We start from the raw sequence: 17,416 nt of genomic DNA on the forward strand, positions 1-17,416 counted from the left end.
TGGGGGTATTATTCAGTCACTATGTGGTTATGGTGTGGTGGTATTTTTCAGTCACTATGTGGTTAGGGTGTGGCGGTATTATTCAGTAACAGTATGGGGGTATTATTCAGTAACAGTATGGGGGTATTATTCAGTCTCTATGTGGTTATGTTGTGGTGGTATTAGTCAGTAACAGTATTGGGGTATTATTCAGTCACTATGTGGTTATGGTGTGGGGGTATTATTTAGTAACAGTATGGGGGCATTATTCAGTCACTATGTGGTTATGGTGTGGTGGTATTATTCAGTAACAGTATGGGGGTATTATTCAGTAACAGTATGGGGGTATTATTCAGTATCAGTATGGTGGTATTATTCAGTAACAGTATGGTGGTATTATTCAGTAACAGTATGGGGGTATTATTCAGTAACAGTATGGGGGTATTATTCAGTATAAGTATGGAGGTATTATTCATTAACAGTATGGGGGTATTAGTCAGTCACTATATGGTTATGGTGTGGCGGTATTATTCAGTAACAGTATGGGGGTATTATTCAGTCACTATGTGGTTATGGTGTGGTGATATTATTCAGTAACAGTATGGTGGTATTATTCAGTAACAGTATGGGGGTATTATTCAGTAACAGTATGGGGGTATTATTCAGTATCAGTATGGAGGTATTATTCAGTAACAGTATGGTGGTATTATTCAGTAACAGTATGGGGGTATTATTCAGTAACAGTATGGGGGTATTATTCAGTATCAGTATGGAGGTATTATTCAGTAACAGTATGGTGGTATTATTCAGTAACAGTATGGGGGTATTATTCAGTAACAGTATGGAGGTATTATTCAGTAACAGTATGGGGGTATTATTCAGTAACAGTATGGGGGTATTATTCAGTAACAGTATGGGGTATTATTCAGTCACTATGTAGTTATGGTGTGGTGGTATTATTCAGTAACAGTATGGGGGTATTATTCAGTCACTATGTGGTTATGGTGTGGTGGTATTATTCATTAACAGTATGGGGGTATTAGTCAGTCACTATATGGTTATGGTGTGGCGGTATTATTCAGTAACAGTATGGGGGTATTATTCAGTCACTATGTGGTTATGGTGTGGTGGTATTATTCAGTAACAGTATGGGGGTATTAGTCAGTCACTATATGGTTATGGTGTGGCGGTATTATTCAGTAACAGTATGGGGGTATTATTCAGTCACTATGTGGTTATGGTGTGGTGATATTATTCAGTAACAGTATGGGGGTATTATTCAGTCACTATGTGGTTATGGTGTGGGGGTATTATTTAGTAACAGTATGGGGGTATTATTCAGTCACTATGTGGTTATGGTGTGTTGGTATTATTCAGTAACAGTATGGGGGTATTATTCAGTCACTATGTGGTTATGGTGTGGAGGTATTATTCAGTAACAGTATGGGGGTATTATTCAGTCACTATGTGGTTATGGTGTGGAGGTATTATTCAGTAACAGTATGGGGGTATTATTCAGTCATTATGAGGTTATGGTGTGGCAGTATTATTCAGTAACAGTATGGGGGTGTTATTCAGTCACTATGTGGTTATGGTGTGGGGGTATTATTCAGTAACAGTATGGGAGTATTATTCAGTCACTATGTGGTTATGGTGTGGGGGTATTACTCAGTAACAGTATGGGGGTGTTATTCAGTCACTATGTGGTTATGGTGTGGAGGTATTATTCAGTAACAGTATGGGGGTATTATTCAGTCACTATGTGGTTATGGTGTGGTGGTATTATTCAGTAACAGTATGGGGGTATTATTCAGTAACAGTATGTGGGTATTATTCAGTCACTATGTGGTTGTGGTGTGGCGGTATTATTCAGTATCAGTATGGGGTATTATTCAGTCACTATGTGGTTATGGTGTGGTGATATTATTCAGTAACATTATGGGGGTATTATTCAGTCACTATGTGGTTATGGTGTGGCAGTATTATTCAGTATCAGTATGGGGGTATTATTCAGTCACTATGTGGTTATGGTGTGGTGGTATTATTCAGTAACAGTATGGGGGTATTATTCAGTCACTATGTGGTTATGGTGTGGAGGTATTGTTCAGTAACAGTATGGGGGTATTATTCAGTCACTATGTGGTTATGGTGTGGAGGTATTGTTCAGTAACAGTATGGGGGTATTATTCAGTCACTATGTGGTTATGGTGTGGTGGTATTATTCAGTCACTATGTGGTTATGGTGTGGCGGTATTATTCAGTATCAGTATGGGGTATTATTCAGTCACTATGTGGTTATGGTGTGGAGGTATTATTCAGTAACAGTATGGGGGTATTATTCAGTCATTATGAGGTTATGGTGTGGCAGTATTATTCAGTAACAGTATGGGGGTATTATTCAGTCATTATGAGGTTATCGTGCGGCGGTATTATTCAGTAACAGTATGGGGGTATTATTCAGTCACTATGTGGTTATGTTGTGACGGTATTATTCAGTAACAGTATGGGGGTATTATTCAGTAACAGTATGGGGGTATTATTCAGTCACTATGTGGTTATGGTGTGGAGGTATTATTCAGTAACAGTATGGGGGTATTATTCAGTCACTATGTGGTTATGGTGTGGCGGTATTATTCAGTAACAGTATGGGGGTATTATTCAGTCACTATGTGGTTATGGTGTGGAGGAATTATTCAGTAACAGTATGGGGGTGTTATTCAGTCACTATGTGGTTATGGTGTGGAGGTATTATTCAGTAACAGTATGGTGGTATTATTCAGTCACTATGTGGTTATGGTGTGGGGGTATTACTCAGTAACAGTATGGGGGTATTATTCAGTCACTATGTGGTTATGGTGTGGCGGTATTATTCAGTAACAGTATGGGGTATTATTCAGTAACAGTATGGGGGTATTATTCAGTCACTATGTGGTTATGGTGTGGAGGTATTATTCAGTAACAGTATGGTGGTATTATTCAGTCACTATGTGGTTATGGTGTGGGGGTATTACTCAGTAACAGTATGGGGGTGTTATTCAGTCACTATGTGGTTATGGTGTGGGGTATTATTCAGTAACAGTATGGGGGTATTATTCAGTCACTATATGGAGGTATTATTCAGTAACCGTATGGGGATATTATTCAGTCATTATGTGGTTATGGTGTGGTGGTATTATTCAGTATCAGTATGGGGGTATTGTTCAGTCACTATGTGGTTATGGTGTGGAGGTATTATTCAGTAACAGTATGGGGGTATTATTCAGTCACTATGTGGTTATGGAGTGGCGGTATTATTCAGTAACAGTATGGGGGTATTATTCAGTCACTATGTGGTTATGGTGTGGCAGTATTATTCAGTATCAGTATGGGGGTATTATTCAGTCACTATGTGGTTATGGTGTGGTGGTATTATTCAGTAACAGTATGGGGGTATTATTCAGTCACTATGTGGTTATGGTGTGGCGGTATTATTCAGTAACAGTTTGGGGGTATTATTCAGTCACTATGTGGTTATGGTATGGTGGTATTATTCAGTAACAGTATGGAGGTATTATTCAGTCACTATGTGGTTATGGTGTGGTGGTATTAGTCAGTAACAGAATGGGGGTATTATTCAGTCACTGTGGTTATGGTGCGGTGGTATTATTCAGTAATAGTACGGGGGTATTATTCAGTCACTATGAGGTTATGATGTGTGGGTATTATTCAGTAACAGTATGGTGGTATTAGTCAGTCACTATGTGGTTATGGTGTGGCGGTATTATTCAGTAACAGTATGGGGGTATTAGTCAGTCACTATGTGGTTATGGTATGGGGGTATTATTCAGTAACAGTATGGGGGTATTATTCAGTCACTATGTGGTTATGGTGTGGCGGTATTATTCAGTATCAATATGGGGGTATTATTCAGTCACTATGTGGTTATGGTGTGGTGGTATTATTCAGTATCAGTATGGGGTATTTTTCAGTCACTATGTGGTTATGATGTGGCGGTATTATTCAGTATCAGTATGGGAGTATTATTCAGTCACTATGTGGTTATGGTGTGGTGGTATTATTCAGTATCAGTATGGGGGTATTATTCAGTCACTATATGGTTATGGTGTGGGGGTATTATTCAGTAACAGTATGGGGGTATTTTTCAGTCACTATGTGGTTATGATGTGGCGGTATTATTCAGTATCAGTATGGGAGTATTATTCAGTCACTATGTGGTTATGTTGGAGGTATTATTCAGTAACAGTATGCTGGTATTTTTCAGTCACTATGTGGTTATGTTGTGGTGGTATTATTCAGTAACAGTATGGTGTATTATTCAGTCACTATGTGGTTATGGTGTGGCGGTATTATTCAGTAACAGTATGGGGGTATTATTCAGTCACTATGAGGTTATGATGTGGGGGTATTATTCAGTAACAGTATGGTGGTATTAGTCAGTCACTATGTGGTTATGGTGTGGTGGTATTATTCAGTAACAGTATGGGGGTATTAGTCAGTCACTATGTGGTTATGGTATGGGGGTATTATTCAGTAACAGTATGGGGGTATTATTCAGTCACTATGTGGTTATGGTGTGGTGGTATTATTCAGTAACAGTATGGGGGTATTATTCAGTCACTATGTGGTTATGGTGTGGTGGTATTATTCAGTAACAGTATGGGGGTATTAGTCAGTCACTATGTGGTTATGGTGTGGGGGTATTATTCAGTATCAGTATGGGGGTATTATTCAGTCACTATGTGGTTATGGTGTGGAGATATTATTCAGTAACAGTATGGGGGTATTATTCAGTCACTATGTGGTTATGGTGTGGTGGTATTATTCAGTATCAGTATGGGGGTATTATTCAGTCACTATGTGGTTATAATGTGGAGGTATTATTCAGTAACAGTATGGGGGTATTAGTCAGTAACAGTATGGGGGTATTATTCAGTCACTATGTGGTTATAATGTGGAGGTATTATTCAGTAACAGTATGGGGGTATTATTCAGTCACTATGTGGTTATGGTGTGGCGGTATTATTCAGTAACAGTATGGGGTTATTATTCAGTAACAGTATGGGGGTATTATTCAGTCACTATGTGGTTATGGTGTGGTGGTATTATTCAGTAACAGTAAGGTAGTATTATTCAGTCACTATGTGGTTATGATGTGGAGGTATTATTCAGTAACCGTATGGGGATATTATTCAGTCATTATGTGGTTATGGTGTGGTGGTATTATTCAGTAACAGTATGGGGGTATTATTCAGTCATTATGTGGTTATGGTGTGGTGGTATTATTCAGTCACTATGTGGTTATGGTGTGGTGGTATTATTCAGTAACAGTATGGGGGTATTATTCAGTCATTATGAGGTTATGGTGTGGCGGTATTATTCAGTAACAGTATGGTGGTATTATTCAGTCACTATGTGGTTATGGTTGTGGAGGTATTATTCAGTAACAGTATGGGGGTATTATTCAGTCACTATGTGGTTATGGTGTGGGGGTATTATTCAGTAACAGTATGGGGGTATTATTCAGTCACTATGTGGTTATGGTTGTGGAGGTATTATTCAGTAACAGTATGGGTATATTATTCAGTCACTATGTGGTTATGGTGTGGGGGTATTATTCAGTAACAGTATGGGGGTATTAGTCAGTCACTATGTGGTTATGGTGTGGAGGTATTATTCAGTAACAGTATGGGGGTATTATTCAGTCACTATGTGGTTATGGTGTGGTGGTATTATTCAGTAACAGTATGAGGGTATTATTCAGTCACTATGTTATGTTGTGGTGGTATTATTCACTAACAGTATGGTGGTATTATTCAGTCACTATGTGGTTATGGTGTGGGGGTATTATTCAGTAACAGTATGGGGGTATTATTCAGTCACTATGTGGTTATGGTGTTGAGGTATTATTCAGTAACAGTATGGGGGTATTATTCAGTCACTATGTGGTTATGGTGTGAAGGTATTATTCAGTAACAGTATGGGGGTATTATTCAGTCACTATGTGGTTATGGTGTGGGGGTATTATTCAGTAACAGTATGGGGGTATTATTCAGTCACTATGTGGTTATGGTTGTGGAGGTATTATTCAGTAACAGTATGGGGGTATTATTCAGTCACCATGTGGTTATGGTGTGGTGGTATTATTCAGTAACAGTATGAGGGTATTATTCAGTCACTATGTGGTTATGGTGTGGTGGTATTATTCAGTATCAGTATGGGGTATTATTCAGTCACTATGTGGTTGTGGTGTGGGGGTATTATTCAGTCACTATGTGGTTATGATATGGAGGTATTATTCAGTATCAGTATGGGGTATTATTCAGTCACTATGTGGTTGTGGTGTGGGGGTATTAGTCAGTAACAGTATGGGGTATTATTCAGTCACTATGTGGTTATGGTGTGGCGGTATTATTCAGTAACAGTATGGGGGTATTATTCAGTAACAGTATGGTGGTATTATCAGTCACTATGTGGTTATGGTGTGGAGGTATTATTCAGTAACAGTATGGTGGTATTATTCAGTCACTATGTGGTTATGGTGTGGTGGTATTATTCAGTAACAGTATGGGGGTATTATTCAGTAACAGTATGGGGGTATTATTCAGTAACAGTATGGGGGTATTATTCAGTAACAGTATGGGGTATTATTCAGTAACAGTATGGTGGTATTATTCAGTCACTATGTGGTTATGGTGTGGTGGTATTATTCAGTAACAGTATGGGGGTATTATTCAGTCACTATGTGGTTATGGTGTGGTGGTATTATTCAGTAACAGTATGGGGGTATTATTCAGTAACAGTATGGGGGTATTATTCAGTCACTATGTTGTTATGGTGTGGAGGTATTATTCAGTAACAGTATGGGGGTATTATTCAGTCACTATGTGGTTGTGGTGTGGGGGTATTAGTCAGTAACAGTATGGGGGTATTATTCAGTCACTATGTGGTTGTGGTGTGGTGGTATTAGTCAGTAACAGTATGGAGGTATTATTCAGTCACTATGTGGTTATGGTGTGGCAGTATTATTCAGTAACAGTATGGGGGTATTATTCAGTCACTATGTGGTTATGGTGTGGTGGTATTATTCAGTAACAGTATGGGGGTATTAGTCAGTCACTATGTGGTTATGGTGTGGTGGTATTATTCAGTAACAGTATGGGGGTATTATTCAGTCACTATGTGGTTATGGTGTGGTGGTATTATTCAGTAACAGTATGGGGGTATTAGTCAGTCACTATGTGGTTATGGTGTGGTGGTATTATTCAGTAACAGTATGGGGGTATTATTCAGTAACAGTATGGGGGTATTATTCAGTCACTATGTTGTTATGGTGTGGAGGTATTATTCAGTAACAGTATGGGGGGTATTATTCAGTCACTATGTGGTTATGGTGTGGCAGTATTATTCAGTAACAGTATGGGGGTATTATTCAGTCACTATGTGGTTATGGTGTGGCGGTATTATTCAGTAACAGTATGATGGTATTATTCAGTCACTATGTGGTTATGGTGTGGTGGTATTATTCAGTAACAGTATGGGGGTATTATTCAGTAACAGTATGGGGGTATTATTCAGTCACTATGTGGTTATGGTGTGGTGGTATTATTCAGTAACAGTATGGGGGTATTGTTCAGTAACTGTATGGGGCATCATTCAGTCAGTGTGAATATGGTGTAGGATTATTATTTTTACCTTGTATAGTGTTAATATTGGTCTTTGTATAGCGAATTTTGTTCACTTTTGCATCAGGGGCTTCATCAGGGGCTTCATCAGGGGCCACCATCACAGATCTGCGCAAAAATACCAGAAGTAATTGTACCGCATGCTGCTCTATTGTTTTTGGTATGACCACAAACACCATGACGGAAACCATAAAAGTCGGAGGTTTCCTCCATACAACGGAACTAGTGCCTCCGGTATTTTCGTTGTTCTACTCCCCTGATGAAGTAGAACAACGTAAACCCCCGATGTAGGTGTGAACAGGCCCTAAGCGGTACTCGATTGTGTGTGTGATTCCCACATGAAAACACAAGCAGCTGCCGTCTTTTAAAGTGTCCCTCTAGTTATACTCTCCTGCCCGAAGTAATATCGGTTGTGGAGAGAGGGTCCTGCACACTGGCCGGTGCGGATGCCATGGCAACCGTACAACACCCGGGGAGTATCTTGCATGAGTCCAATTACCTTTATACGATAGGTGGAGGTAAACATGTTAAGGATGGGCCGTTACTCTTTGGTCACTGCTGTGTGCTTGCCACCGAGGCTAAAATTTGCCAGCCCGCCCCTGATCATTTTCAACCTTTCGATGCAAAAATATTGCCGCAAATCAATTTATACATTTCCCCCAGTGTCACTGGTGTCCCCCATTGTGTCCCTGGTGTCCCCCATTGTGTCCCTGGTGTCACTGGTGTCCCCCATTGTCCCGGGTCTGTACAGAGACGGAGCAATCCAGCGACCATACCTTTTTATGATGAATACCTATACGAGTATAGACCATTGGCATGCGCCAAACAATAATGTGTCCACACAAATCATAAAGCAAATCTCATTACCTATACCAGACTGTGAAGACTACTAGTATATCCAGAAAATGAACCACACATAGCACAAGTCATGTACCATGACAATATAAAATAAACTTTATTGAAATATACATAACACATTGGCCATCAAAATATAAAAACAATATAGCACACAGTTAAAAAGGAGAGTCTGGAGGAGCTGCGTGGATTGCCTTATTGCCTGTGTTTTGGTTGTACAGATCATCATTGGAGAATTAGCGGTGACCGCGGTTCGCAAATACAAACGGACCCAGATTCACCAAAAAGCTGGCGAAAATTTAGATTTCCCTCGTTTGTATTCAATCACAGAAAACGGAAATATTAACAGAACGGTAAGTGCTCCGATATTCTGAGGAATATATAAAGAACTGGACGCCAGGCGCCGTGATCAGCAAAGCAGGCGTCAGCAGATCGAAAGGAGGTCAGGGTTACTAGGGTCAGGGTTACTAGGGTCAGAGTTACTAGGGTCAGGGTTACTAGGGTCAGGGTTACTGGGGTCAGGGTAACTAGGGTCAGGGTAACTAGGGTCAGGGTAACTAGGGTCAGGGTAACTAGGGTCAGGGTTACTAGGGTCAGGGTAACTAGGGTCAGGGTAACTAGGGTCAGGGTAACTAGGGTCAGGGTAACTAGGGTCAGGGTAACTAGGGTCAGGGTAACTAGGGTCAGGGTAACTAGGGTCAGGGTAACTAGGGTCAGGGTAACTAGGGTCAGGGTAACTAGGGTCAGAGTTACTTGGGTCAGTTTTCTTAGGGTCAGTGTTACTAGGGTCAGGGTTACTAGGCTCAGTTTTATTAGGGTCAGTTTTATTAGGGTCAGTTTTATTAGGGTCAACATTACTACGGTCAGGCTTACTAGGGTCAGGGTTACTAGGGTCAGGATTTCTAGGGTCAGTATTACTAGGGTCAGAGTTACTAGGGTCAGGGTTACTAGGGTCAGTGTTACTAGGGTCAGTGTTACTAGGGTCAGAGTTACTAGGGTCAGAGTTACTAGGGTCAGGGTAACTAGGGTCAGGGTAACTAGGGTCAGAGTTACTAGGGTCAGAGTTACTAGGGTCAGAGTTACTCGGCTCAGTTTTTTTAGGGTCAGTGTTACTAGGGTCAGTTTTATTAGGCTCAGTTTTATTAGGGTCAGTTTTATTAGGGTCAACATTACTACGGTCAGGGTTACTAGGGTCAGGGTTACTAGGGTCAGGGTTACTAGGGTCAGGGTTACTAGGGTCAGGGTTACTAGGGTCAGTTTGACTAGGGTCAGGGTTACTCAGCTCACTTTTATTAGGGTCAGGGTTACTAGGCTCAGTTTTCTTAGGGTCAGGGTTACTCGGCTCACTTTTATTAGGGTCAGGGTTATTAGGGTCAGGGTGACTAGGGTCAGTGTTACTAGGCTCACTTTTATTAGGGTCAGGGTTATTAGGGTCAGGGTGACTAGGCTTAGTTTTACTACTGTCAGTGTTACTAGGGTCAGTGTTACTAGGGTCAGTGTTACTAGGGTCAGTGTAACTAGGGTCAGTGTTGCTAGGGACAGAGTTGCTAGGGACAGGGTTACTAGGGTCAGAGTTACTAGGCTCACTTTTATTAGGGTCAGTGTTACTCGGCTCAGTTTTCTTAGGGTCAGGGTTGCCAGGGTCAGTGTTACTAGGCTCAGTTTTATTAGGGTCAGAGTTACTAGGCCCAGTTTTATTAGGGTCAGAGTTACTAGGCCCAGTTTTATTAGGGTCAACATTACTACGGTCAGAGTTACTAGGGTCAGCGTTACTCGGCTCAGTTTTCTTAGGGTCAGAGTTACTAGGGTCAGAGTTGCTAGGGTCAGTGTTACTAGGCTCAGTTTTATTAGGGTCAGTGTTATTAGGGTCAGTTTGATTAGGGTCAGAGTTACTCAGCTCAGTTTTATTAGGGTCAGTGTTATTAGGGTCAGGGTTACTAGGCTCCGTTTTATTAGGGTCAGAGTTACTAGTTTTATTAGGGTCAGGGTTACTAGGGTCAGGGTTACTAGGGTCAGGGTTACTAGGGTCAGAGTTACTAGGGTCAGAGTTACTAGGGTCAGCGTTACTAGGGTCACTTTTATTAGGGCCAACATTACTACGGTCAGGGTTACTAGGGTCAGGGTTTCTAGGGTCAGTGTTACTAGGGTCAGTTTTATTAGGGTCAGGGTTACTAGGGTCAGGGTTACTAGGGTCAGGGTTACTAGGGTCAGAGTTACTAGGGTCAGGGTTACTAGGGTCAACATTACTACGGTCAGGGTTACTAGGGACAGGGTTACTAGGGTCAGTTTTATTAGGGTCAGGGTTACTAGGCTCAGTTTTATTAGGGTCAGAGTTAATAGGGTCAGCGTTACTAGGGTCAGCGTTACTAGGGTCAATTTTATTAGGGTCAGTTTTATTAGGGTCAGGGTTACTAGGCTCAGTTTTATTATGGTCAGTGTTACTAGGCTCAGTTTTATTAGGGTCAGAGTTACTAGGGTCAGCGTTACTAGGGTCAGCGTTACTAGGGTCAGCGTTACTAGGGTCAGCGTTACTAGGGTCAGCGTTACTAGGGTCAGCGTTACTAGGCTCAGTTTTATTAGGGTCAGAGTTACTAGGGTCAGGGTTACTAGGGTCAGAGTTACTAGGGTCAGCGTTACTAGGTTCAGCGTTACTAGGGTCAGCGTTACTAGGGTCAGCAAAGAGAAAACGTAAGAGAAAACACATGTAGTTTTCAGAGGTATTTCAACATTAAACACCTGCACACAAAACTGGAAACGATATACAGCGCACGGCAGAACAGCGAGTAGAACCGCACATGAACGCTGCGCGCCACTCCACACAGTAAGGCCTCATGCACACGGCCGTGCCTGAAATTACAGCCCGCGGTCAGCCCGTTCTCCTATATAAAGTATGGGAACACGGCCCGCAAAAAGCAGAAGATAGGAAATGTTCTATCCTTTACGGTACACTTCTACGGCACAGACACCTATCGTAGCGATACGGAAAGGTGTCCGCGGCCAATAGGTCCGTAATTGCAGACCGTATTATGGTCCGCAATTACGGAGAATTTTTACGGTCGTGTGCACGGGGCCTAAGGTGTTGACCGCCGGACAGACTGTGTAAGACACCAGAGAGAAGGACAGACGCACGGCCGCCGATGTTTTACTGCAGCTTCACAGAAATAAAGAATCCCGGCCTTGGGCTTTATTCAGACATTTTTCAATTGCTCCCTCCTCGAATCCATCATGGATCATATCATTATAGTCAGAGAGGAATTGTGCGGTGGGGTCACCCCATAGTGGGCAGGAGCGGGCTTCATCCAGGAGCTGTTTTTTCGCCTCATGCAGGTTCAGATCTTTGGACCAGATAACATTTCCCCCTTTATCAGAATTTTTGAAAACGACCTCATCCCATTTTCTCATTTCTTGGAGGGCTCGTTCCTCATCTGGGCTAAGATTGTTAGATAGCCGATGACCGGTTAGTGAAAGTAAGTCCTGGGACTCTCAATCGATAAAAACTTTGATTGCAGGGCAGCTGTCCAATTGGGGCATAGTGGAAGTTTTTGATTTGACTTTGGTTTTAATGGAACGGCCGATTGATGAACTGGAATCATTCTCTTCCTTCAGGGGGAGTTCTCGAGGAGTAATTCCTCCAAGTCCCCTAATGTATTCCGTTCTGATTCTGAGAGAGAATCCAAGTCCAAAGTGTTGACCCGATCACCACATGAAGTGGAGGTCTATTTATTATACAATTTTTGATAGAAGATTTTACGGCCAGATAGGTGAAGGTCTTTCGTCACAGTAAATGTCTTCAGTTTGGTGGTTAGGCAAAAGTTAAAGCCCTTTTTAAGGACTGAGATCTGAGAAGCAGGAGGTCTATGTCCTGAGAGGTTGGTGACTCTTCACGTGTATCCTTATCATTGATATTTATTTTCTGTTGTGAGGTCTCTGATGTCCTTCCCTCCCTTGGTGGGAACCCCTGGGACTCCACCTCCCTCTGACCCGTAAAAAAGGGACTTCCTAGTGAAATTCTTGTGTTTCCCAGCGTATCTGCCCCGGGGTTGTTGTGGGTCCACATCTGAGAGGTCGGCACCATCTGTGCCCGTATCTGAACATTCACGCGGGTCCATCACTTCTGGGTTGTTCTGCTCAGTGATCGGTTTGTTGTTATGAAGCCTCTGAGACTTCTTCTTGCCCCAATTGTAAATCTCACCCTTAGAGTAATCTGCCTTATCTCTATAGAGTATTTTTCCTCTTTCTATTTTTAATTTTGGTTTCTACTAGGCCAATGTGATCCAATGTTTTTTTAAAAGCCTCTGTAAATTGTCTAGAGCTTCCATAGGTTTCCAGACTAGGTGTGAGCACTTTGAGATCCTTCTCGACTATATTGAGAATATGGGTTTCATCTTCTATGAGGAGCCCATAAGTGTGTTAGAACATGTTGTGGGGGCCGATTCCCATTTTTCTTTCAACCAACCCAGGTTTTGAATGTTCATATGAGGGAAAAAGTGGAATACGCCGGCCCCTAGATATGAGGCCTTGTTCTAAATATTGTTCCAGTGTGGATTTGGTCCATGTGGATTGTACCTGTCTAATATGCACATTTTTGAATTGCTTGATCAGATCGTCCGTATGTAATTCCGCTACTTGTGTTTCATGATTGTGGTCTTGACTGCCGGAGAAGACGCTGTTAACATCCTCCGTCAGACGTAACTGTCTATGTCTCAGTTGTTCTGTCATCTTAGACGGTGTCTACAAAATGAAGTTGTGGACAAGGTGACCAGAGAGTATCCAAGCAGGACACTGTCAGCAGTCACCTCATTATTATCAGGGGCGGGTTCAAATTAAAGGTAAAACCTCTATCATTAAACTGGAGGCAGAAAATACAGGATCGACAGGTGACGATAGGTGATGGACACAGCCCCCCCCCCCCGGCACAGGTAACAGAGTACGCCCACTACACTCCAATAGAAGTCAATATGATGACAGCCCAGCTCTTCCCTCCCTCTGTGCATGTCAGAGCATGCCCACAACACTCTCCCATAGTAGTCAGTAGGGTCTTTTCTGAGGTCTCATATGTCCATACGGATGGTGTAAAGAAGGTACTGTGCCTATATGGAGAGCACCAAGGGAGCAACGCCAGCCAAACCCCAATTCCCAAGAATTAAACATTAATGAAATGAATATCTGTATGTTAATGTGAGGTATAATAAAGGGAACAAGAAAGGGAGAGGGGGCGGGACTTACAAGCGCTGAATGAACATGATAGTATCGGTGGGGATACACACTGGATGAATTATAAACCTAAAAACGGAGTCCGACACACCAAGAATTGGTTAAAAATAACACGTTTTATTAGAACAGTTAACAGAAAGACAATTAAAAGTTAAAGATCATTGCCACAGTGTAAGAAAGATACCAGACAATGATACATGGATTACATCGATTATTTCAGTTGTAATGCACTAGGTAGCAGAGTGACACTGGAAGGATGAAAAAATATCAATTCATTGATTAACTAGTTGATAAATGTGTGTGTAGCCGTAATGTATAAAGACTTGCATCCATTTCAATAGGTGGAGACCCCAACCAAGTGGTACATGTTAATTATAGCCAGATGCAGGAGTTCAGGCACAGCCACAAATCACTCACAATGGAAACACGAATAGGTGTAAACATGAGTGTTAACAAAAGGAGATCAGAAGTAAAAGCTCTAAAATAGAGCAGAACACCTTACCCATGTCACGATTCACACTGTCTGGCATCAACCCCGACGCGCGTTTCGGCCCTCGAGCCTTCGTCTGGGTGTAAAGAAGGTCTCTGAACTGCAGCTGATATCCCAGAGCTCAGGTAAGACGGCTGCCCCCATAATCATGGACAGAAAATAAAAAAAAAGACACAAACAAAACATAAAAAGATATTAGAAGAAAATAATACACATCACCCGTTATAAACCATAAAAGAACTACAGGCGATGATCGATCCCTCTAAAAATGACTTCCGACAATAGGCAGAAGTGACACTTGTAATCACTTGGATCACATTTTCAGGCTCTTTAAACTTCTCTCTGAAAGACTTCCACATTTCTTGCACAGTGACCCCATAATAGTGACAACCACTGCACCCTAATAATACTGATAAGTCACTGTACCTTAATTATAATGAAAAACGCAGTACCCCACAACAGTGACAGCCACAGTGCCCCCACAACAGTGACAGCCACAGTGCCCCCATAACAGTGACAGCCACAGTGCCCCCATAACAGTGACAGCCACAGTGCCCCCATAACAGTGACAGCCACAGTGCCCCCATAACAGTGACAGCCACAGTGCCCCCATAACAGTGACACCCACGTGCTCCACATAACTGACAGCCACAGTGCCCCCATAACAGTGACAGCCACAGTGCCCCCATAACAGTGACAGCCACAGTGCCCCCATAACAGTGACAGCCACAGTGCCCCCATTGCAGTGAAATAACCTGATCCCATAGAGCTCAGTCCTAATCTTCGCTTCTCTAGGACTTGTAGGATCCGTGTTTCTGGCTGGAGGAGTTTGTGTCAGGTCGTATTCAGGCGTCCGTAGAGTCCGTGTGACGGCGTTTAAAACAACGCAGGAATTTGAATGGAGCCGTTCACGCGGCCGCTGTTTTCTTCCGTTTTCTCGGATCCCTCCATAGACTCGTTGGTGTGAATCACCTGCACGCTCGCTCCCCGGCGCAGTATGTTGGAGGTGTGAAGCTGCCTGTGCGGCCCGGCTGCGGGGGGGACACTACTTTCCTCCGCTCCCAGCACAATCATTTCTTTCTGTCCCCCCCGATCTCCCACCTGACGTGGACCTGCAGAGAGCGGGTCAGGCGGACGGAGGTCCTGCGAGGGCGAGAAGACTTGTCAGTAATTACTGCGATAATTATCATCTCTGACCCTCTGTGCTAATCAGCGGAGCCCCTCTCCAGAAATCAGACCTAATCAGAGGCAGGAAATCAGCAGAGGGGGGGAGGGGGTCCTACAATTAACACCTGCACCGCCACACCGCCAGCTCACACACATTATCTACAGACCCCCCCTCTTAATACCCAAAAACTCCAGGATCGGGTGCATCATAGGACATCAATATATTCTCATTATACAATTTCCAGGGGGGGCTCTCGTATTCTGGCTCTGCGTCCCGCCACGGTCAGGGTGTATTCAGACATTGCGGAGGAACCACATGCGTTTTTACAGCGATTTCATGACGTTTTTTCAACACCTCAACTGCAACATCTGCAAACATCGTTACCCCCCTCTAAACCTCATCATTCTGTCCCCAGGAGCTCACAATCTAATCCCCCTATCTCACACAATGTATCACTCCCATCATTCCTGTCCCAATGAGCTCACAATCTAATCTCCCTGTCTCACATATCATAGACTAGAACATCCCCACCATCCTTGTTACAGAATCCTGTCCCTTACTGGATAAGAGGGGGCACCTGTCTCTGGATAAGAGGGGGCACCTGTCTCGTGATATGAGGGGGCACCAGTCTCGTGATATGAGGGGGCACCAGTCTCGTGATATGAGGGGGCACCAGTCTCTGGATATGAGGGGGGCACCTGTCTATGGATATGAGGGGACCCCTGTCTCTGGATAAGAGGGGGCACCTGTCTCTGGATAAGAGGGGCACATGTCTCTGGATAAGAGGGGGCACCTGTCTATGGATAAGAGGGGCACATGTCTCTGGATAAGAGGGGACACCTGTCTATTGATATGAGGGGTGCACCTGTCTATGGGTATGAGGGGGCACTTGTCTATTGATATGAGGGGGCACCTGTCTCTGGATATGAGGAGGCACCTCTCTATGGATAAGAGGGGGCACTTGTCTCTGGATATTAGGGGGCACCAGTCTCTGGATATGAGGGAGCACCTGTCTATGGATAAGAGGGGGCACTTATCTCTGGATAAGAGGGGGCACCTGTCTCTGGATAAGAGTGGGCACTTGTCTCTGGATTAGAGGGGGCACCTGTCTCTGGATAAGAGTGGGCACCTGTTTCACCTGTTTCTGGATATGAAGGGGCACCTGTCTATAGACATGATGGGGGCATCTGCCTCTGGATAAGAGGGAGCACCTGTCTCTGGATAGGAGGGGGCACCTGTCTATGGATATGAGGGGGCACCTGACCCTGGATAAGAGGGGGCACTTGTCTCAGTGTAATAGAAGGCACCTGTGTCTGTATTAGGAGGGGCCCTGTCTCTGGATAAGAGGGGGCACCTGTCTATGGATATGAGGGGGCACCTGTCTATGGATAAGAGGGGGCACCTGTCCCTGGATAAGTGGGGGCACCTGTCTATGGATATGAGGAAACACCTGTCCATGGATAAGAGGGGGCACCTGTCTATGGATATGAGGGAGCACCTGTCCCTGGATAAGAGGGGGCACCTGTCTATGGATAAGAGGGGGCACCTGTCCCTGGATAAGTGGGGGCACCTGTCCCTGGATAAGAGGGGCACCTGTCCCTGGATAAGAGGGGGCACCTGTCTCGTGATATGAGGGGACACCAGTCTCTGGATATGAGGGGGGCACCTGTCTATCGATATGAGGGGACCCCTGTCTCTGGATAAGAGGGGGCACCTGTCTCTGGATAAGAGGGGCACCTGTCTATGGATAAGAGGGGCACATGTCTCTGGATAAGAGGGGGCACCTGTCTATGGATAAGAGGGGCACATGTCTCTGGATAAGAGGGGCACATGTCTCTGGATAAGAGGGGACACCTGTCTATTGATATGAGTGGTGCACCTGTCTCTGGATATGAGGAGGCTCCCCTCTATGGATAAGAGGGGGCACTTGTCTCTGGATATTAGGGGGCACCAGTCTCTGGATATGAGGGAGCACCTGTCTATGGATAAGAGGGGGCACTTATCTCTGGATAAGAGGGGGCACCTGTC

This window comes from Rhinoderma darwinii, assembly GCF_050947455.1.
Source record: "Rhinoderma darwinii isolate aRhiDar2 chromosome 5 unlocalized genomic scaffold, aRhiDar2.hap1 SUPER_5_unloc_3, whole genome shotgun sequence".
Lineage (NCBI taxonomy): Eukaryota > Metazoa > Chordata > Amphibia > Anura > Rhinodermatidae > Rhinoderma > Rhinoderma darwinii.